The sequence below is a fragment of the Mus caroli genome, unplaced genomic scaffold (genome assembly GCF_978045245.1).
Source record: "Mus caroli unplaced genomic scaffold, Mus_caroli_1 scaffold_16, whole genome shotgun sequence".
In the NCBI taxonomy this organism is placed as follows: domain Eukaryota; kingdom Metazoa; phylum Chordata; class Mammalia; order Rodentia; family Muridae; genus Mus; species Mus caroli.
The window spans coordinates 12655094-12678756 of NW_028227271.1; the positions used below are offsets into that span (position 1 = coordinate 12655094).

General features: G+C 42.2%; 1 protein-coding gene and 1 pseudogene across 1 annotated transcript in view; both read left to right on the plus strand.

Moving 5' to 3' along the window:
• The window catches only part of Slc2a13 (solute carrier family 2 member 13), a 305859-nt gene that overhangs the window by 9932 nt on the left and 272264 nt on the right, over positions 1-23663 (plus strand). The gene's annotated exons all lie outside the window — the stretch shown is intronic.
• Positions 288-6031, plus strand: LOC110310716 (tripartite motif-containing protein 59-like; annotated as a pseudogene).

Consider the following 23663-nt stretch of genomic DNA (forward strand, 5'->3'; position numbering starts at 1 on the left):
TAAACAAGGCAACCCCTCCCCCAAAACCTGAAACCCTTTCAAGTGTTCCTGTGATTTTGTTAGAACTGACTGTGCTCAGGATTAACAAGGAGGAAAGCAGAGCAGGGTGGAGCTGTTCTGTTCTCTTGCTCAGGGCTCAAACACCAGATACCTGCTAACAGGAAAGGTGGGTGCTGTGCTGCTCACCTCTGGGGGGGGGGGTCCACTGACTCTGGGTCTCCACGAGGGGCATCCGACCCTGAATCCATGGAAATGGTCCCAAGGAGTTGAATGCGGATACAGCTGGCATGGGGCACCTAGAGTGCCAAGAACGCTTTTCCTGTTTCTCTCTTGAGACTCACAGTTGTTTTCTCTGCTCCTCCTTTCCTGAACTCGCTCAGGATCTTGTCGATAACTACGTCCTGAGTGATGTCTTTGTCGTGTTCGAGAGCTCAAAGATAAAAATAGGCCCTGATCTTAAACGACTGAAGTGTTGCAGAGAAAAGCTAACAGGAGATCCCAGAACTGTGTTGGTTAGGAGAGGACAGGAGTGTCTGCAGGATGCGCAGTCCTCCCAAGACCGACTTCATCACCACGCTCAGAACTACAGGCCTGACATTGACAGTTTGTTCCTTGAGATGTGTCATTTTTGAATGCAGCTGATTCCCCTAGGGATGGACCATTGGTTTAAGGTTTAGACGATGCAGTGTTCCTAGTATTTAGATCCTCCCATTGCTCTTAGGGGCATACTTTTTTTACATAACTCTCTTTTGAATATATGGCAAACTAACACATGTGTGGAATACCCAGAAGGATAATAGTGTAGCTGAGTGTTGGAAACTCACAAAGTGCCTCTACTGCTGTACCGGTAGTTAATTAAGAGTGGATAATTAAGAGTGGCAGTTATCAGAGCCTGGGGAACCTAAACTGCTTGGGTGCACAGTGGCAGTGGCTGGCGGCTTACTAGCTGAGTGACTGTGTCTGATATATATTTTTTAATCCCTTATGCTCCATTGTCCTCACTTGTACAGTGAGATAGTACCTGCCTGCCTCGGAGGGTTGTGGGGAGATTGAATGTGTTTGCATTTGTAAAGTGTTATTCACATGTCTGGCAAAATAATGCATAAGTAGCTGTTAAATATTCCCTCTAACCTGTGTAGCCATTAGCACAAGACGTGCCAGGTACTAAGAGTCCAATAAGGGAGTGAATAGTGACAGTTAGAAAGTGTATGTAGAAATGTCTGGCTATAGGGTTGGGTAGAATATTGCTTGATAAAATTCTTGCAAGGACCTAAGTTCAACTAGAACCCATGTTAAAGAAAAAAAATCAGGCCTCACAAGGCACTTGTGAGGCTCGTGATAGAGGTAGTGTCTTAGGGTTTTATTGCTGTGAACAGACACCATGGCAAAGGCAAGTCTTACATAGACAACATTTAATTGGGGCTGGCTTGTAGGTTCAGAGGTTCAGTTCATTATCATCAAGGCAAGAGTATAGCAGCATCCAGGCTGGTATGGTGCAGGCAGAGCTGAGAGTTCAACATCTTCATCTCAAGGCTGACTTCTAGGGAGCTAGAGTGAGGGTCTTAAGCCCACACCCACAGTGACACACCTACTCCAACAAGGCCACACCTCCTAATAGTGCCACTCCCTGAGCTGAGCATATATAAACCATCACAGGTGGACACTGATGGGTCAGTTAGATTCTCTCTGGCCATCTGAGGCTCGTCTCATTGATGAGTTGTAAAGTCAGGGAGAAGCCCTGTCTCAGCAAAACACAAGGTCAAAAGCACCTAAGGTCAATAGCACCCTAGGCTGTCCTCTGGCCTTCACAGACCTGCACGTTTATCTCCACCCAGACACAGAATGTCAGCTGTGAATCAATGAGTAGATGTTAGGGCTTGTAGCTGGGCGATACCTCTCTGTACTCTTAACGTGTTCTTATAGCCAAGGAACAGAAAAACGATCATCTTAGTGTTAGCTGTAACCAGCCATGGATTTATGTTGATCTAATCCAGTTTGAACCAATTTGAAAGACAGAACGAGTAACTTCAAGGTGGGACAGTCCTCTTTCCATGTTCAGTTTTTATTATTTAAGTTAATATCCAGCAAGACAGATGGAGTTTTCAAATGTGTCTTTATAACCATAACCATAGTCGGTGTGAGAGAGGTCTCTGCTCCAGTAGGGAAGTCGGAGCTGACACAAGTGAGGTTTCGAAGTGTATGGGGCATCTTTGTTAGTGATCTCAAGGGTCTGTTTAATAGAAATCAGTGCAACTGGGAATCTGTTTTTTTGACCACTTATGTTCCCTGATAAAGACACACCCAGCTGTATATTTTAATATGACTTAAGCAGCACAATAGCTAGACAACTGCCTACCCTCCGTGTTGTTAGAATCTACCTCCTATCCTTAATCCAAGTTATTACTCACTGTGTTTCACCTGGGCTGCTCTTAGCTCCACTTAGGCAGCTCTCTGGGCCTCGTTCTCTCGGCCTCTAGCCCGTGGTGGCTTTCCTTGCTTCTCTAGCAGGTGAGGGCTCCCTATCTCCCCTCTTCCTTGTGCTTTCAAACCTGAGAAATCTAAACCCCGGCTATGTCTCTCCTCCCCAGCTATTCGCTGCTGGCATCTTTATTTACCAGTATTAACTGGGGCCAGAGTCCCTTTAGCAGACTCTAAATCTTGGAGGCCAGTCCTTAGCCTTACAATAAACAATAAAAGACAAAACCTCAACACCTGCTTGTTAGAGTGTGATGCAGGTTGAGAGGAAGGAGCTACCTGGGACTGAGACGTTATCTTATAATTATTTTCTTTGTTTAACTGGTAAAATATTCTCAGTGGGAAAAATGTATCTGCCTTTTAAGAGATCAAGAGTGATCTTAACAGATCAAACTAAGACTTAAAGGTTGCAACTGTGCATCAACAAAAGGGGTTTAAAGTTGGAGCTTTCCTATAAACTCAGTTATAATACTTTGAGGGGAGTTTATGACTTCAGAAGAGGAATTTTTATGTGCAACATAGACCGTTTGAAGCCAGCAGATGTAACTAACCTCTAGGTCTATGGCTATGTTACCCTGAACCGCCCTGATCTCCTCTGATCTCTGAAGCCCAGGAGGGTCCGGCCTTGGGTAGCACTTGCATGGTAGAGGCTACTTGGTAACCATTTACTTTTTATTGAGCCACTGCTTATAGTTGTGAAAGAAAAATTGTGTGGAGACTAAAAATGGAAAAGGTCTGGAACACAAGCATGTTTAATATTTACACCCAGTGCCTGCCATACTTTCCTTCCTTCAGCCTTTACTGTCAAGGTCTGAAGAGAGCGAATGGCTCTTCGATTGCCCTCCACTCTTTCTGAGGCAGCCAGCACAGCAAGCCTGTGATTTTTCAGGGGAGCCAGTCTGAACCTCACAGCAACCCAGGGGGTGGGGTGGGGACCACAGCTCTCTGGCCTGCCTGGCAGTCCTGCTGGCACATACGTAAAGAAAAAGAACTGGTTGTGGAATCGCGTCATTTGTTAATAATAAACAATTTGGGGGATTTCATAAATATCATATTCATTCCTACCTTATGTCAGAGAAGTATTTATGACTTTTAGGCATTTATTATTTACGTCCATCCTTTGAAGATGATTTCTGATGTGAAAGTCCATCACATCTTAGTCAAACAATGCAGAGAGAATAGGGTGTTAGTACACCGTTACTATATGCCTTTGAGGTTTGTCACAGAAATCTTAGCTTCCTTCCTGAGGTAGAGGTATATGACGTCAGCTGTGGTGGATTCCAAAGCACGGTGTGTGTGTGGATGTTTTCTGTGCGCATTTCCCTCAGAGTAGAGAGCAGTGCTTGCCTGGAGAAGGAAGAATGAAAAGCACGGAGAGCTTAGGTAGATGAAGCCGGAGAGGCAGGCGGTGCTGAGATTCACACAGGTGTCTGGTCACGAACCAGTGTGTGCACCCCTCCTCCATCTGGAAGAATCCCAGTTTGTAATTGTGAAAGCAAAACAGAGGCAAGATGATACTGCTGTGTGCAGGATATACATGTATTGAATGTACTAATCCTCAAAGGCCCCACTGAGAGACTCCCGGGAGTCTTAACGAAAGCACTTTGGACAAAGTAGTAATAAGATTGGGGAACAGTAATGAGAGATGACATCTCAAGGTAGAGAGCTACTCCGAATGAATAATGTGTCCGATCAGTTAAAATCAAAAGGATTAATGAAACAAAATAGAAGTTCCAGCGATACATTCAAATCTTATAAGAGGTTTGATTTGGACAAATCAGTATAACATGGGAAAGAAAGAAATTTCAAGTAGTAAAGAAAATAGCAAACCTAAAACCCAGTGTCTTTCATTACATAGTTTTAAAATAATCTCTAAACATGTTGTAAGAGCGAGACTACAAATAAAAACATACAAGTAAACTGAATTACCAAAATGAAATATTATTTGCATATAAAGGATATTTAAAAAACTACTTTTATCAAGAGAAAATTAAGTTGGGGAAAAACAAAACACAACACAACTATAGAGAAAGTATTTAGCTTCGGTGAAGATCTAAAGGAAAAACTTTTGAGTATGTCTCATTGAGTGCTAGGAAAGCGCGACTGGGCAGATTTTCTTACTACAAAATGGGAAAGGATTTTTAAGATTATAAGCAGACATATTTCCTCATTTTTTTTTCTTTAATTAATTTAACAAACCTGTTTAGAATTACTGATATAGCTGTGGCGCCGCGGGCCCCACCCCTGCCGGGCACCTGAAGACTTCAGCTAGTCCCTCGAAGAGTCCGCACCAGGCTGCCCTGGAGCCATCCATGGCAGTGCTCACCATCACCTGCCTCTCGAATAACAAAGGATCCTGGGAAAATTGGAGAAGATAAAGTACATTCCCTGTCCAGATCAGGAGATTGACAGACCAGTATCTGTGAAGATCCCCCGTGTACTACCATGCTCTCATACATTTTGCAGAAACTTTTTGGAACATGTTCTTCAGACATCTGGTAACTTTTGCATATGGAGGCCTCTGCGAATTCCACTCCAGTGTCCTAACTGAAGAAGTATTATTGAAATTGCTTCAACTGGCATAGAATCCTTACCTGTAAACTTTGCATTACGAGCAATTATTGAAAAGTACCAGCAAGAAGACCACCCAGATGTTGTCACCTGCACTGAACACTACAGGCAACCATTAAATGTTTATGGTTTACTAGATAAGAAATTAGTTTGTGGCCATTGTCTTACTATAGGCCAACATCATGGCCATCCTATAGATGACCTTCAAAGTGCCTATCTGAAAGAAAAGGATACACACCTCAGAAGTTTTTGAGACAGTTAACCAACACACACTGGACAGACATCACTCGCCTCTTTGAAAAGCTTGAAGAACAGAAACATCATTCTGAGAAAATAGTTCAAGGTGATAAGGAAGTTGTTCTCCAGTATTTTAAGGAGCTTACTGATAACATTAGAACAGAAAAAAATATTTTTGGCAGTTCTTTATGATGTTGGCAAGATGATTAATCAAGAATACACTCCATAGATTCAAAGAATGAAGGAGATAAGGGAACAACTTGAGTTAATGACAGTAACGACATCTTTACAAGATGAGTCTCCACTTAAATTCCTGGAAAAATATTGATGATGTCCGCCAACGTGTGCAGATGTGGTAACTGTTGAAATTTATCCTTGAGTAAGCAGTGTATTAAAAGAAGAGTGGAGCAGAACAGAAATTGGACGTATTAAGAAAGCCGTTATTCCTGAAATGAGAGTTTCTTCAAAAAGAATGCCATGTTCCTGGCATTCTGATAATGATGAAAAAGAAATGGAACTTTTTACATTTTTAAACATTGCTATAGTTTCACTCATTTCAGCGATACTAATACTCCTTTTCAACCATCACACAATAACCATCTTAAATGAAATCACGTCAATATGCTTCTCTGAAGTCTTTCTCTCTGTTTACCAGAGTTTATCTAAGAATTTACATGACTTACACAGTACAGTGTGCTGCACTTTATATTTGCTAAAGGAATTGATGTGGAAAATAGTTTCTCGTTGAAAACCTAGAACTTCCAGTTTTAGGTGGGCTTCTTCTGTATAGCAGAGGCTAAGCCTTGACTGCTAGATGGAAAGTCAGGGTGGCATAAACAGCACTATATTGGTAGAAGTTCAATATATGTTATGACTTTAAAATGTCACAGGGAAACCCTCCAAGCACTAATGATTGGGGAATGGTTAGGTGGGAGAATATCGCACTGTTACTGATCTTGAAGAATGACCACAGATACAAATAAAACACAAACAGTGCCTTCAAAGAACAGAACTACTTGTATGAACACATTAGTCACAACTGTCTAAGAAATGTGTGTGTGTGTGTTCACGCGTGTTTGGGAGTGGCACTTGGGTAAAGGACTTACCATGCAAGCGTGCTGACCTGAGTTCTGATCCCAGGATTCGTGTGGTACCATATACAATAATGTGCAATATTGTATGGTACCAATACAATAATCCTAGAAGATGGAACATGAGAGGCAGGTAAGATGTGAAGAGGAGTGAGGATAATCCCCAGAAGCTCATGGGCCAGCTAGCCTGCTGTATGCAGTGGTGAACAGTGAGAGACCCTGAGGACCAACACTTGCGGTTGTCCTTTGACCTCCACACATGTGCTGGGGCACCTCCAACACTCTCACACATGAACATGCAGGCAAATACCTGCACATCCTATACATACAGCACACAAATATGTACACAGAGATGAAAAGAATTGCAGCCAAACAGTTTGGAAGTAGACATGTGACTAAGTATGTAGTTTACTTATGGGTAAAGAGTCTTGTGTGTGGGGGTGGGGGTGGGGGTGGGAGGTATATGCACACATGTTTGCATGTGTTCATATGCTCATTAATCTATGCATGTGTGCAGTTTGGATGCCAATGTCAGAAGCCTATTTGCCTATTGCTTTATACCTTATTTTTTGAGACTGGGTCTGCCATTGAACCTGGACCTCACAACTTTAGCTACCCAGCAAACCACCGGTCCCACTGTGTCTACTGCCCAGTGTTAGGATTATATAAATTTTGTCATGGACTTGTTTTATATAGGTGCTGGGGATATAATTGCATGTGCCCATGTTGTACCACAAACCGTTTACTGAATGGGCCACCTCCCCGGCTTCCACCTCCCACAGTGAGCCTTCTGTTTACTCTTCCTTTTATCCTTGCCATCATCTTTCCTTAGAATTCAGGTTTGGCTTTGTTTTGTTTGAGAAGGCACAGATACATACATTGAAACAAAGCCCGATGCAGTTCGCTTCCCGCACATTTTATTTCCCCTCTCAGTGTGTGGGTGGTTGGGATGAAAATTTGCAGAGATGATGAAACTGTTATAAGGGATGTATTTGGTCACAGACGCACAGGTCTAGTTCCCTGGGAGTTTCTAACTCCTTGCCCAAATGGAGTCTCTTTCTTAGGTCTTACTGCTTCCTCTCAAAGAGTACCTTACTTCTTTGGTCATGCAGCATCGGGGCTTCCCCCAAGCCCCCATTCCCTTGCCTTGTGCACTCTCTCAGATGCTTCTACCTGGATCTTATCTCTTATTTCCTTCCTCCCGTTCCTATGGGGGGAAACTTGCAGTGCCTTTGCCCAAAGCCGGCATCCCTTGGACCAGCACTCTGTCCTTGTGACAAAATGCCCAAGAGAGATCAATTAGAAGAGATCAGGTCTATTTTGGTTCACTACAGTTTAGAAGGTTTCAGATTGTGGTCCTTTGGACTTGTGACAGACAGATATCATGACAGGGAGAAGACAGAGGAGGGGAGATACTCACCTCATGGCAGAGAGCCCACATGTAGAGAGATGAGGGTCCTAATACCTACTTCAAGACCATGCCCCGAGGGACCTAACTTCCTTCCAGAAGGCCCCATCTGAAATTGTCACCGTGGGTTGGTGACTTGAGCGCTTGGGAACAAATAGGAGCTAAACTGTAGCACTCCATTACAGCTGCCATTCTGGTTTCTCTCCTTCCTTCTTCTGCGACTCGCCCTTTATATTTTCTATTGGCTCATTCTCCTAATCACCCATACGTGCTCTCTTATTCTTGCCATTCTGAGAAGAACTGTCTAGTCAGCTTTCTGTCATCATATTAAAATTTCTGAGATAAATCAACTTTTAAAAGGAGGTGAGAATTGCCTTCAGGGGTCACAGTCCATGGCCACTTGGTCCCCATTACATTGAGCTTGGAGGAGGCCCAGTACATGGGGGTGAAGTGGTGCATACAAGAGGATTAGCATTTGCCCTAGGACAGTCAGGAGGTAGAGTGAGAGAGTGGTCGTGGTCTCAGGACCTTCATCAGGACCATCCACCATGATGCATGTCCTTCTACTAGGTCTCACTTCCTTAAGACTCTACCACTCCCAATAACTCCACAGCCTATGATCAAGGTTGCAGCCATGGGCCCTTTGAGAGATTTTGAAGATCACCAAGCTGAGGCTTAAATTTGCCAGATATTCACTTAGGAAAAAAAATAAAAAAAAGAAGAGTTAAGTAGTGGCCATGACAATGTTTACTGAAAGATATAATCCTGAATGCCTACCAAAATTACATTTGTACTGGAAATTCATATTGAGAAGAATGCCATTTAAATCAAATATTTCAAGGTAATATGGAGAGAGGATTTTGAAAGCTACTGGCACAAAGAAATGACTATTACCTGAGATGTCAAAAGTGCCAGTCATACTGATCTGAGCAGTACAGAAAATCAGGACATAGTCTCACACTGAACCCCATAATATGTACAATTGTATCAAAGTTCTATAAAACAGAAAAAAAAATTAAAAGTGAACCAGTTCACAATGATCTGTTGCGCAGAGAAATATTAAACAAATTAATAATTATACATGGATGAGACATAATTACACATTTTTCCAGTAGTCATGTTTTCATTAATTAGCTTATAGACCTTTTAAAAAATTAAGATGATATGTATTCTCCATTCCTCATAAGCATAACCCCTCACAGTAAATACTATCCTGTATATTATGCTTATTTCAAATTATCTTTCAAAACCCAAAATGTACTTATTGCCTTACAATATCTCAACTGGATGTGGTGGCAGCATGTGCAAGCCCAGTGCCTGAGAGCCTGAAAGGATGGCTGAGAATGTGAGGCTAGCCTGAGCTACACAGTGAGTTCCAGGCCAGGCCAGCCTACACTAGAGTGAAGAGGCTAGGTTCTGTCTCAAAACCAAACCAAACCAAAACAAACCTCTAGTAATAGAGACACCGATAGTCAGGAATACCTAGTAAGAGACTCTGCATAAGAATAGGCACACACAGAATCTCTGTTTTATAAAATCGTATCCCTCCAATGGCACTGTAGAGAGTGCTTTGTACACTGAGTTAGAAACGAGTTAGAAACGGATAGGGCAAGGCCAAGCCATGGAGACACACCCCTGTAATCTCACTGGAAGGTCTGAGGCAGGAGGATTAAGAATTGAAACCCAGTCTCAGATCCAGTGAGATATGAGTCCCTGGGACAAACCCCACCCCTGACTTCCTAACTTGCCCCCTCCTGAGTGCCTGTCTGTTACTTGTGTCACCGCTGTTGAAACGTTTGCCCCAGAACAAGGAAAAAATATAGTGAAAAAAATCAAAGCCTACTGCCAGAATCCTCCCTTGTATTTTTTTTTTTTGTGCACTATAGCAAATGTTTGATTGGCAGTTAAAGTTTGCTTTGGGCTATGGGCAACAGGAAGGAGTGACCTGTAAGGAATTCCATTCTTCCCACCCACTTCTAAATGCTAAGGCTCACACTATTCTGCGATCACTCTGAAATGCCATCATTCTCCCTCCTTACCTAGGAAGTATGCAATATGAATCTAAGTCATTCTCCCTTGGGTAGTTGCTATCTAGTCTAGAAATTATAGTTCTGCAGGTTTCCCTACTATCACACCCAAAATCCCTGAATTCAGTTTAGTCCAGTTCTGTCTGCCAGTCAACAGACATTGATATTGTCTGGAGAAAAGAGGTATGGGAGCAGATGCCAGTAATCTCCCAGAAGGGCAGAGGCAGGAGGATTGTAGCAAGTTTGAGGTCATCCTAGTATACATAGAGTTGCAGGCTAGACCAGACAGGTCTACATAGTGAAACCCAAGGCAGGGATGGCTGACATCACAAATTGATTGAATATAAGTGCCAACAATTCATGGGGCACACACAGGCTTACTGCTTAAAAATATGGGTGAGGACAGGGCAGGGTCTCTGTGTTCTGAAATTTCTGATATTTTCTATGGTGGTAGAGAACGGCAAAGCTACACCCAGTGCGTTCTGAGCACTTAGCAAGTACCAGGAGCTGCAGAGCTTTTATCCTTGTGCTTTATTGAAACCTTGTAACCCAAGCTGCCCCTCTATTTATAGCAATCCTCCTGCCTCTGCCTTCTAATTGTTAGGTTTACTTATACTTTCCCTTAAGCCATCATTCATGCCTAGTTCATGCTTAATTTTTAACAGAAAATGTGTGTGTGTGTGCGCTCAGCGTGCTTGCCAGCCTCAGGTAATTTCCCAGCCTTTGAGTGACTGTGCCTTGCATGTCTTCTATTTCTATAAGTGGGTATCACATATGTGAGGGCACTGAAGTCGGGTGCAGAAAGGCAGAGTAAAGCCTGCGGGTATTCCTGGGCCATCTCATGGGTCTTTAAGAGGTTTAACGCTGCAATAATAAGCAGTCCAAATCTGACTCTGATTGGGTGTTCCAAGCATAATTTGATTATGTTGCCCAACAAGTATTCACATCTCTGTGAAAAATCATCCAAATAAATACACATTTCTAAAATAATTTTAAAACCAGCATTTTAATGACCATGGTCCAGACTGGTGACAGTGTACTCCAGTGCAAAGTTTTACAGACTGGCTTTACTGAAAACCTGTCTCAATTTTCCATATCCAGAATTAAACTCCACATCATTTAAAGGATGTCAGAGACTGAGGTCATGGTGTGGTATTAGAATAAGTACTGGAGTTTTTATAAATGGCTGCCAGATTAGAACACCATGGAATTGGTTCTCCCCATGAGAAACTAGAACCACCAATCATCTTAGCCCTGATTCTGGCAATTACTCAGAAACTAAATCTCATCCTGTCAGTCTTCTCCCATGCCCGTTCCTTCTATCTGGTCCCTTCCCTGCCCAAGGCAGGTCAAGGAAATTAGGGTTCTTCCTCCCCTGCCATGGGAACTCAACCCTCCCATGCTTGGAGCTGCAGACCATAAGAAAGTTTTCTCACATGCAGAACAAGACTGCTATTTCAGAAGGAGCAGGGGGTGGGACAATCTTAGGGACTAAGCCATGAAGCTCTGAATGTCCATCCAGTGTCACAAGGCACCTAGGTACAGCCAGTCAGCGATGGCTTACTGAACTAACTTCAGGGTCGTTGTATGGGGAAAACACATTTGGACTTATTTGACCTTGTTATGATTGAGACCATTGGACGAACTGCTTTGTTCCTGATGTCCAGTCCAGAAAGGCTATGCTCCACGCTCATCTTTCCAGTGTTTGGCACTGAATGCAGACTCTTGGCTGCAGAGGGAGCTAAGAATAAGTAACATTTGTGAGCTGCCATCCTAAACAAGACATTTACACTATCCCCTGTAAGGCTCTCTGAACGTTGTAAAGGGAGGGACAGAAAATTCCTCAGAGCCAGAATATAGGAGGAAGGGCTGTAAAATGCCATCTCTGGGCATGACACTTGCAGTCAGAAACCCACAGTAGCTGTGTATGAGAGAACTAGTTATACACAAGAACGGCTAGAGCTATAGCCAGGCATGAAGGCCAGAGGCACTCGAGGGCCCTACTCCTCCCTGGGGAATTATTTGCTATACATCGCCTCAGTTTCATACCCACCACTGACCTCACCAGGCTCTAGTCAATATTCCAAATCCAGTGGCCATGCAAACAGTCCTGCTTAAACCAAGTAGGCTACAAAACCAAACCAAAAGCCAGGAATCATGGGAAATGGACTGGTAGGGAGGAGGGGGAGGTGATTGTGGTGGGAGAGGTAAGATGGGGGAAGAAATCAAAATGTATTACATATATATGAAATGGTCAAAGGGCTATGTTGAAAAACAAAGTCTACATTGAATAGTATATATTTTTAAATCTTCATGTTTAATACCAACTTTAAAATCGTCCCATTATAGTTCATTTCTATGTTATGTTTTCTCTGGTAAATTTGTAACTAAGTCCATTAAGAGAGCATGGTTCTTCTTTAAGTGCAAGCTACTGGCATTGTGTGTGAAACAATATATGTATTCAGTAAGTGTTTGTGTTTACCATACTGTCTGAAATGCAGATTGGGAACCAGGGACATGGCTTTACTGGTAAAGACAGTTGCCACCAAACAGATGACCTAAATGTGATCCTTAGTATCCATATAGTAGAAGAAAACCAACTCCCAGAAGTAGGCTTCTAACTGTCACCCGTGGTGTGTGTGTGTGTGTGTAGGAGGTTGGATGTACAGCCTATGTGTGCTCATATGGAGGCCAGAGGTCATCAGGTGTCTTTTTTTATTGCTTTCCATCTTAGTTTCTGTGAGTGTCTTTCACTGAGCCCGAGGCTCAAAGGTTTGGCTAGACCACATGACCAATGAACTCCTGGAATTACAGTATCTCTCCCTGACTCTGAGGTTTTAGACACACATAGCCTTGCCCAACTCTTATATGGGTGCTTGGGATTTGAGCCTAGGTCCTGTTTTTCATACCAAGCTCAATTATCCACTGAGGTATCTCCCCAGCCTCACCTCACTTTTCTTCAGAATTGTTACTTGGTCGGATAGGGCTTCAGTGGGTATAACCAAAGGCTCTGTCAGGTCCTCAGGCTCTGGGCTCATCCATGTTGTAGAATTGAGAGAAGATGGTGGTGATGCTAGATAACAAAGTCAATTCAAAAATGATGTCAAGGGATTAGAAATCGATTACAATAATAAAAACTAGCATGAGAAACTTTTGTAGTGTGTACATCTAACTGTACATCTTCCACATTTCTCATATACCCACATGCTTTCCTCTGCTCCAGTTATACACCTTACTTGGCCGTGGAAAACGTCGCTTCTATGTGCAGTGCAGCTTGTGGAATTCTACACAGTGTGGGATCTATACAAGGATAGCTAGCACCTAGGAGGTTGAGGAGTCTGTCTTGCATGCAAAGACTGTCTAAAGGAGTCTCCTGCTCCACTATCCCCTGATCAGGAAATTCTGTGTGGTCCTCAGTCAAGAAGTGGAAAGCCTCATCAGTGGACAGGTCTGCCAGGCGATGGTGCTTGCCCCAGGTCTGACAGCTTACGTTAGATCTCTAGGACCCACGTGGTGGAAGAAGAGAACTGATCCCTACAATTTGCCCTGGACCTCCACACCATGTGCTATGCCCCAGCCCCCTTAAATAAATAAACGAATAATAAACATTTGAAAAGGAAGAAATGGCTTTACTAAATCTAGTAGTGAAAACATTCCTTGAGTTCTTTGCAATGGCAGGATGATTGGTCAGGGCAAGTGTCCCTTTCTGTGACTTCCTGTGCCCTTTTAGGGAATGTTGTCCAGCTACCTAGCACTCTCTGAATTTTAGTTTGCTTGATAATGCTTGGTTTTAGAGAAAAGGTTTCACTTTCTAGTGGAGGTTGAGGAACTCACTGGCAGCTCAGGCTGACCTTAACCTCACAGGAAGCTGTTTTGAATTGGTCTCAGGTGCTGGCTGGGATTATAGTCAGGAGCCACCACACCCAGTCCAGAGTCATTTCGGTTTTTTATTGCTTTCAGCTCCTGCTTTTCAGATGATGAGTTTAGCGCCTTTAATCGGCTTCAGGACTGTTGAGAAAGCAAGAACATTTTTATGATGCCCGCGTTGAAAAGAACGCTAGAATAAATATGAGAACTCCAGTTCTGAAGGTCACATGGCTCTGCTGCCATCCCCCGAGCTCCCCAGTTCTCTCTTGACAGTTTAAATGATTCATTCTGCTGCTTACCTGATCCTTCCCCAGAGGACTAATTATGCAATGTGGCTGAGGTGGTTGACTTGTGAGTAATCTTGTCTTCAAGCATGGCAGAGATGAATTTTCCAGCTTCTAGAAGCTGCAAATTATTTCTTCACTCTCATTGTTATCAAGTTTCTCAGGTAAGATATTCAAAGATTAAGAGACCTCTCAAAACCCAGTAGGTACAGCAACCATAACATATATTTTCATGGTGCTAGGATAAACATGCATCTAAGAAATTATGTGGTCAAAATAAATACCAGTCATTTTGTCAGTCTCTGCTAGGGTTAGACTCCAGGTCCCTCCTGTCTCCTGACCCTTGTCTCCTGCTCCAGTGTCACTGCTGGCCTTTTGATGTTTGTCTGTCTTAAGGGAAGTGAATAAAAACACTGTAGAAAGCTTTGCCAAGTTTTTTCCTATATGACATACTGTATGTACGATGTGCTTGTATGTACTGTATCTACAGTGTACCCGAATGTTACTGTATTACAGTCTGCCATTTTTGGGATTTACATTTTCAGTCATAATAGTTGGAAAGGTCGAGTGGACTGCATAGTGATTTTGTGAGCAGCAATTACGTAGTACCGTGGAAAGAGAAGTGTTTTATGGTTTTAGAGAGATGGCTTGGTGGTTACAAGTATTGGCTGCTCTACCAGAAGATCAGTTCCCAGGAACACAGAATATAGCTTCCAACTACATGGCATGCACACGACACACAGAGATATACGCAGTCAAAGCACCCATACACATACACTAAAAAGGGATAAAAGAGAAAGGATTTGTGTATGCCAACCTCTCCGAATGCAGACTCTTTCCCTATTTTATGACGTAGGAGAGTCCTACTATCTAGACCGTGTAGATTTGATCAAAGGTTGTCCACACGCCTGAGATACATGAGGCACATACCGACCTGTGGCAGAGATAATTGTGATGCTGAGGAGCAGAGAGAGAGAGAGAGTAGAAGAAAGGATATGGGAAATATTTTCTTCTGGCGACATCATTAGGCAAACAGTTGTTTGAAGACTCACAAGCCTAAAACAACCCAGTTTTTAATTTCAAAGTCAAAATATCCTGTAACTTCATTTAATTTTTGTTTTGACCAAGTGTCATGCAGCTGTGGCCTCAAACTCATTGTGTAGCCGAAGATGACCTTGAATTTATGATCATCTCTGTGCTTTGAGCTCTTACTGTTTGGGACTCTGGATGTCCTTGAGTCTAAAGACAAAGCAAGGAATTACGGTGTTAATAGGATGATTGATGAAGGCCACCAGGGGGAAACCGGATCGCTTCTCCACAATAGAAGATAAAGAGGAATGTGTCCAAAGAATAGGAGATGGGGTCCTGTAGGAATTACCATGTCGTGTGTCTAATGTCACTGGAAAACTACAACCCCATGCAGGAAGAATGATGAATAGCCCAAGCCCTTTAGTTATGAAAGTGTGGGTCACTCTTCCAGTAAAGAATCAAGACCCTCTGAAGAGCTTGCTGGGGAGAGAGGAAATATGGAATGAGTAGGAGAAGAGGGTAGTTATAAATACCAGCTAAGGCCATGCCAGTAGTTATAAAAATTGCAATTGTAATAGCCGTGTTTCTGTTTTGTTTTGTTCAGAATATTCTGTTCAGAACGTGCGTACACATTCATTAAGCCAATAAGTTTTGTTCCTCTATTTCTTTAAGATGCACTGCATCATTGATTGAGATACCAGTAGTTAAATGTTATAAATCTACATTGTGATACTTAAATTATGGGACACTGAAACATTTAAGTATTCTTCACGAGACTCCACTGTCTATTCTGGCTAAGGAGTAAAGTATTTGAGAATATACTCAGGACTGTCTTATCACGTTAGATGGAGTTATGATCTTGTGACCCCTGTGAGAGGGTCCTTACTTAGAGTCACAAGGGAGCCACAGTCCACAGGCTGAGAGCCACTGATGTAGATGAACACACCAACCTGTTTCCCTTGGTTCATTCCTCCTCCTTCCCCATCCTCCCTTCTCCTTCATCCTGCTGGGGACTGAACTCCGGGACCTTTGCTTGCTTAGCTGTAGTTTACCCTTAAACTATACTCCATGAATAACATTTATATTTAGAAACTCATTTTACTTTTTGCCTTTCAGTTTTGGGTGACCCTTTCAGAACCTGGAACTGCAAGCAGAGATGAGAAAAGTGTTTTCTGAGGCCAACGTGGAATAACTGTCACCCGTTCAGGTGGTGGCCATTTGCCTAGAAAACTTTATAGGGTTAGGTCAAAGGAACAGATGAGGGTCTGTCTTTGGCTTTCGAGGCAAAGCCTCATCCCATTTTCCATTATCTGTGTCCTGGAGATGGAGCATATGCTGGTTCATGTTACCATTGATCTTTCTGCTTATGAGGGAGAACAGAGGGCTCCTTGTTTCTCCTCTTAGTGTGTAACTGATAAGCCATCGAGATTGGAATGCTCTCTGATGGCGATCTGCGAAAAAGCATATGGGGTTGGTTAGTTTGCTGGCGTGGAGCTTCAACCCAGACCCTGTAGGTTCTAGGTGCGTTCTCATCAGATATATACCCTCAACAGAGCAATGCCTGCATGTGGTGTTTTAGGGCATCTTTCTTCTCCATGCCACGTTTTTAACCACTGTGAGGAAAATGGGATATTTCTTTTCAACGGGACTGAAACATGAGACTGTGAAACTTTTCCTTTGAAGGTCTGTTTTATTTCTCAGACCTTCCCAGAATTCATTCCTTTCACACTTTTTTAAAAAAGATAATACACTGAATTTAATTAGAGCTGCAACATGTCCACACGCATTGGGCATTTTACTGAATTGTGGGCCGCTTGCCAGCAACTCTAGCACTGAAGATAAATGGCTCTCTTTCCTCTTTTCACCATCTACACCAATAGCCCCTCAGGAGGAATGGTTTTCTTGTGCCCCCCCCCCAAACTCTGCCTGGAATGTTGTTGACCATCATTTGTGGGAGAGCCTTTTACAGGTGACATTAGCTGCTGTGACTTTCTGAGTGCAGTAGTAGAAGTCAGTGGTATAAGCATACATATGGCAGTTTGACAAGCCGTTTAGAGAACAACAATAGGTTCCCTACCCTCCTAATTACTTTCAGTTGTTGTATAAAAACTCCATGGCTGATAGCAACTTGAGGAGGAAAGGATTTTTTTTTTTCTTACTGTACACAATCATGAATGGAAGTCAGGACAGGAGCCTGGAGGCAGGAAGTAAAGTGGGAAGCATGGAAACATGCGGCTTACTGACTTTCTCCCCATGTTTGCTTTTCTATATAACCAGGACTATCTGTCCAGGGCTAGCCCCACCCACAGATCAATCACATCAATCAACTATCAAGAAGATGCCCCCAGAGACTTGTCCACAGTGCAATCTGATGGAGGCAATCTCTCACCTGAGGCTCACCTTCCCATGTGACTCCAGTTGTGTCAAATTGACAAAAGAAACACCACCCTTGCTAGAGCCCATGAGCTCCCCACTTATAGGCATTTGATCAGGTTTATAGCACTGGGCCTAGTCATAAGTTCCATCCTGTGAAGTGGCCCTCAAATGTAACGAGGAAGCCATTGGTTGTCTTCATTACATGCATGCCACTATTGCTCAACCTGGGCACACATTGCTTGGCAGGTTGGAAGAGATCAATTCTAACTTTGCTTCTTTACATTTTACAACCAAACTGAGTGGTGTGCTCAGCAATATGACTTACCAATGACAGTAGTCTATATTGCTTTTGGGGTCTCTCTGAACACAGTTTTGAGGAATCCCACTCCTAGTGTTGGAATTTTCATTTACGAAGCCATTTGCTTCAGGGAGCAGTATTATATACCTGTGCAAGTCAAGTAAGATGCCTACATTTAAACTCATTTCTCTCTCTCTCTCTCTCTCTCTCTCTCTCTCTCTCTCTCTCTCTCTCTCTCTCTCTCTCTCTCCCTCCCTCCCTCCCTCCCTCCCTCCCTCCCTCTCTCCCTCCCTCCCTATCAGGTTACTTATTACTTATTGTTGAGTGTGTGCATATATGTATGTACACCCTAGGTCTTTTATTTGCTTTGCTTGCACAGCTCAGTATATGCCTGCTTGATGTCTATGGAGGCCAGAAGAGGCTGTCATATCTCCTGAAATTGGAATTAAAGACAGTTGTAAGCCATTGTGTACTGCTGGAGATTGAACCCAGGTACTCTGCAACAGCAGCAAATACTGTATTATTGCTTAGCAACCTCTCTAGTCCCTTAATTCTGGTTTTATATTTAAAATTAAAACAGTAGTAGGTTATCATATGGCTTTTCAGACATCTTTCCTGTGGGTGACCTTCTCTTCCTCCAATCCCTACCTACACCTTTCTAATCATGGTATCTTCCTATCCCTTCTTCTTCTCCAGTCCTAAACCCACTCCACACTTAAACCTTTGACCACTGTTAACCTCTACTCTCAGGTCACATGTGTTCTAATACCTTCCTTCCCGCTCAAGACTCTTTCCCCTCCCATTTATGAGTTATTTCTAGCTTCCTGATCAGTACAAACATTCTAAATTAAATAGATGGATCTAAACATTCGACCATCGCATCCACATATGAGAGACAACAAGCAGCATTTGTCTTTCTGGGCCTGATTTGTTACTTTTTGGTTACTGTGATAAATACCCAGCAAAAGCAACTTAGAGAGAGAAGGCATTTATTTTAGCTTACGATTGGAGAGGAACAGAGACCATCATGGTGGGAAAGGCAAGTCAACCGGCAGAGAAGGGGAGACAGCAGGAGCAGAAGACTGGTTGGTCACCTTTTCGTCTGCATATAGGAACCAGAGAGAGCACGTAGTAGGACCAACTGTTAACACTCAAACCTTTCCCTAGTGACTTACTTTCTCCAACAAGGTTTCACCTCCAAAACGCCACCAACTGCATGCTGAGTGTTTAGATACTTGAGCCTCTTAGGAGCCATTTCATTCAAACCACCACATCGGGTTACCTCATTCAGTAGAATCGTTTCCATTTCTATGAGGCGATATCTCGTTCAAACTGGGTTACCTCATTGGGTACAATGTTTTCCATTTTTATGTTTTGTGGTGTAAATTCAGTTTTAAACATTTTTTAACAGTGAAGCATAACTCATGATACATTCGTGAGTTGATGGATAGCTAGGATGACTCTATTTCCTAACTGCCGTGACTATAAGCAGCACGAACATGGATCTACAAGCATTTCTGTTGTAGATCACAGTAATTCTACCCATTTACACCCCTCCATAACCTTATCTGTACTTGTGAGTCGACGTTTTTGCTTGACTTTTGTGGATAATTGGTTTCTTTTTGTTTTTTTTTGAAGATGCTCTCTGACTGAGGTTAAGTAGCCTCACTCTCACAGTGGGTTTCATTTGCATTTGCTTGATGGAGACTGGTGTTGAACAGTTTAATATATTTTAGCCGTTTGTATTTCTTCTTTTGAGAAATCTCTATCCAAATCTGTGACCCATGATTTGATTGGGTTGTTTTTTACTTTATTGAATAAGAATTGCTTACAGTTTTCGTGGAAATACTTTTGAGTTTTTTCCTCATGGAATACAATATTGGCTATAAATTTGCCAAATGTTGCCTTTATTATATTGAGATGTTTATTCTGAGTGTTTTCAGGACTTTTATCATGAAAGGATGTTGGATTTTGTAAACCCCCCATTTCTGCTTCTATCAAGATTACTGTGTGATTTCTGTCCTTGTCTAATTATGTACTTTATAACATTTGTTAATATACATGTATTGAACTGTCCCTTCCTCTTTTGAATAAACCCAACTTGAACATGGTGAATGTTGTTCTGGACATTCTCTTGAATTCAATTTATACTCTCATGTTATTTTATTTATATCAGGTTAAAAAACAGCACTGGCATCATATTTTTCTATCATGGCAAAACATCTTATATTTGTTTTCAGGAATATATAAAAACGAAAGTATATGGAATTCTAAATCCTGTTCTGTGGTCTCACTTGTAGCCTACTTCGCGCTGTTGAATTTGTGTTGATCTCTGTAATGTAAATACATATGATACAGTATGATAACATGCATTCTGTTATAGACACTTCACTGGCCAAACTAAAGGAAATATACTCTGATTTCTGTGCAGTCTACTTAGTCCTCACTATGAAACAAACTCAGAAAATGGTGGGCCAGATCATTGCTAGAGACTAGCTCCTTCCTGATGTCACCGAGATACAAATCATAGATAGACAATGTTAAATGCTAATCTCTCTGGGCTGCAGAAGCAGGCAGACACAGCTGGAGGAAGTCTTTGTCCGCATGGGCACAGGCCTCAGCTCTTTAACCCATAATCCTTGGCTACAGGGGTAGCAGCAATGATGCTACAGAGCTTAGCTCCAGGGTTTGAAAGCCTTGGCTCCGAACACTCAAAAAACCTTCTGGAACTCATGTGAAGACCAGAACCTGTGGATTCTCAATGGCTCCCCACAGATTTTCTTTCTTTTCAGCTTTTTCCATTTCTGTACTTCCACTTCCTGTTTTCCTGCTCTTCCATAACATGAGCTGTTCCGGTTTCCTTCAACCATGAGGCACGTGGCTGCATGGTGTCTTTCAGCCCTCAGTTGTCATTGCCAAAACCCAGTAAGCTATCAGGGGCTAGGCAACCTCTCAGGCTGGTTCATCCAGGTATGTATAGCCCAGAACGGTTTGCCATAGCTAACTAGATGAGGTTTCAGGAGGCACTGGGAAGTATTAGGCCCATGACAGTGCTGGGTTATATAAGACCTTCTTCATTTGATTCAGGACCCTGTACACTGCAGAAGTTGCCTACTAAAGCAGGAAATAGGGCGTGGTGGTGCACTCCTTTATTCCCAGTACTCAGGAGGCAGAGGCAGGTGGATTTCTGAGTTCGAGGCCAGCCTGGTCTACAAAGTGAGTTCCGGGACAGCCAGGGCTATTCAGAGAAACCCTGTCTTGAAAAACAAAACAAAACAAAACAAAACCAACCAACCAAACAAAAAAAAAAAGCAGGAAATACTAGTATCCATTCATGAGCCTAATGTAACCCCCACCCCCTTTCACTGTTATAAATCTTGCTGTGTTTCTTGCTACTTCTCTAGGCCCACTAGCAATAATGCGAGACATCACTGTAGAGCATCTATGTAACCTAAGGAGTGTTTGATCTAATCTCAGCCACTGGTGTGGCCAATCACAGGAGTCCCTCCGTTAGAGGATGTATTCCCCCCTGGTTAAGGTGGAAATGGTCCATCCATGCTAGTGCTTGTAAAAGAAGCAGGGAGCAAACTGATTTAACCAGGAACAAGGGCAGTTCGTGGGCTGCTGTCTTTTGGATGATGGGCTTACGGGATCTGTGATGAATTCAAGATAGCTGATGCTGGCTCGAATGCTGTCTTGCTATTTGACTGACAGTTCTTTTGCTCAGGCAATTTTGGGCCAGCAAGAGAGAATCCAGTAGCTACTTGTTAGGGAGTCAGAACGCCCCATTTCCTGTGTCTGTACATGTATTGGAAAATGAATATCAAGAAGGTGAGTAGAATGCAGAAAAGCTTTTAAAATTTATCTTGAGGCAGGTTCTTGCTATATAGCTTTGTCTTGCCTGGAACTTCCAGTGTAGACTAGGCTGGCCTTGAATGTGTTCTCATTCTCCTACCTCTGACTTCCCAGTGCAGGTGTGACCCCCTTCCCCATGTCTGTCCCAAAGCATTTATTGATATTAATAGCAGATTTTTACCAATACTCAATACCTGTCTGGTGCACGTGGAGGGGTGGGTCTCAGTGGTATCGTATACACACTGTACAGTGGAAGGCACAGATTCACAATAGTGTCCTTTTTAAACTTGGACCGGTCCAGAAGAGGAAAGAAAAGCAATGCGTAACGTCTTTCTCGTTACTTACATTTACTCTAAAACATTGATCTTTAATAATCTGCTGCTTCTCTTCCTGGCTCTGTTGTTATTCCACTCTATGCAGTGTTCATTTCCAAAGACCTGACAGAGGTGCAGTTTTGTAATTTGAGCTAGGTGAATGGACCAGTCCTCCTTGTTGGCTGTTTGTTGGCTTCTTGTTATTTAAGCTGAGGAGTGAATTATCTGAAATAGTGGTTTTTTCCAATGGAAAATAGTTGCATTAAAATGTGATATTTGGATTTCTTAGTTCACACAATCCAAGCCAGCTAACAGTTTGAAAAATGATTATCCAGTAGGACAACAACGATATCTGAGCACCTAGTATAATAGTTTGAATTGTTTGTAAGAGCAAGATTTGAGATTGCACTTTTTACATTCTCTCTGCAAGTGGCTACACTTAAATATATTTCTAATGACCATTTGGTCAAATATCCAGTATTAAAAAACCATATGTGGTTGTGTTGCCTACAATGTGTATCTGTGCATCATGTGTACGCCTGGTGCCTATAAAGCTAGAAGTGGTCAGATTCCCCGAAACTGGAGTTACAGACCGTCACGAGCTTCTATGTGGGTGTTGGGAAGTCGGGGTGAGTCCTCTGGAAGAGCAATGGAATTTTTAGCCGCTGAAACATCTCTATAGTCCCCCAGATATCCAGTATTTTAAGCACAGTGCTTACTGTTAGTAATATTATTGGAATACATTTCATTACCTTCCCAATCCATATTTATATCTGTACTGCATACAACAAAGGGACTTTTGCTTTGTGTATGGGGTATTGAAGACTAAATCTAGGCTTTGTACATACTAGGCAAGCACACTGCTGCTGAATGATCTCTGGCCCCAAAAAATAGTAAAATAATGAATGCTATCAGTTGCTGGTCATAATAGCATTAAACTGCTGTAGCTTTATATATATATATATATATATATATATATATATATATATATATATGCATGTATCATATATATATACATATATATGTGTGTGTGTATGTGTATATATATATATATATATATATGCATGGTTTTGAATTAGTGATGCCCTAGTTCTTTTTTTTTATCTTTTTTATGCTTTTTTTTTATAACGTATTTTCCTCAATTACATTTCCAATGCTATCCCAAAAGTCCCCCATACCCCCCCCCACTTCCCTACCCACCCATTTCCATTCTTTTGGCCCTGATGCCCTAGTTCTTATATAAGTAACTGGCCTTCTAATAATACATACTTTGTTTATAGCCTAATAATAATCTGATTAATGAGCCGCATCATGTTCTTTTTATGCCTTTCTGAGGTAATGAGTTCTCATTATTTCACTATAATCTTAGTGTTTGGGAGCCTGCATTCAAGTATTTGTTTATGGGCTACCCCTTGAGACAGGAGCCACAGTGATGGTGTCTTTTTTTTAAAAGTGCATACAGGCAGCTGTTTTAAAGTGATCATAAATAAGAAATAAAGGGCATCAAAGAATTGAGGACACACAGTAATGATTTGATATGAAGCCTGATGTTTAAACCCAAAATGTGAAAAGCCATAGCAATGGAATAATGTATGACTAATGGCTCATCAGAAAAAAGGGGGGGACTAAAATGGCAAATAATTAAGAAACTTGACAACCCAGGGTATTTGCTGGGTATATAAGAAAACCGTGGAAAGAAACTGCTTTCTGTAGAAGCTAAACAAACCTTTGGCCCTTTTAACCAGCCCTAATTGATTCATGTACTCTGCATTTCCATGGTAGCATGATGGCATCTGTAGATGTCTGTAGTTTAGTAGTTGCTAATGAGTTA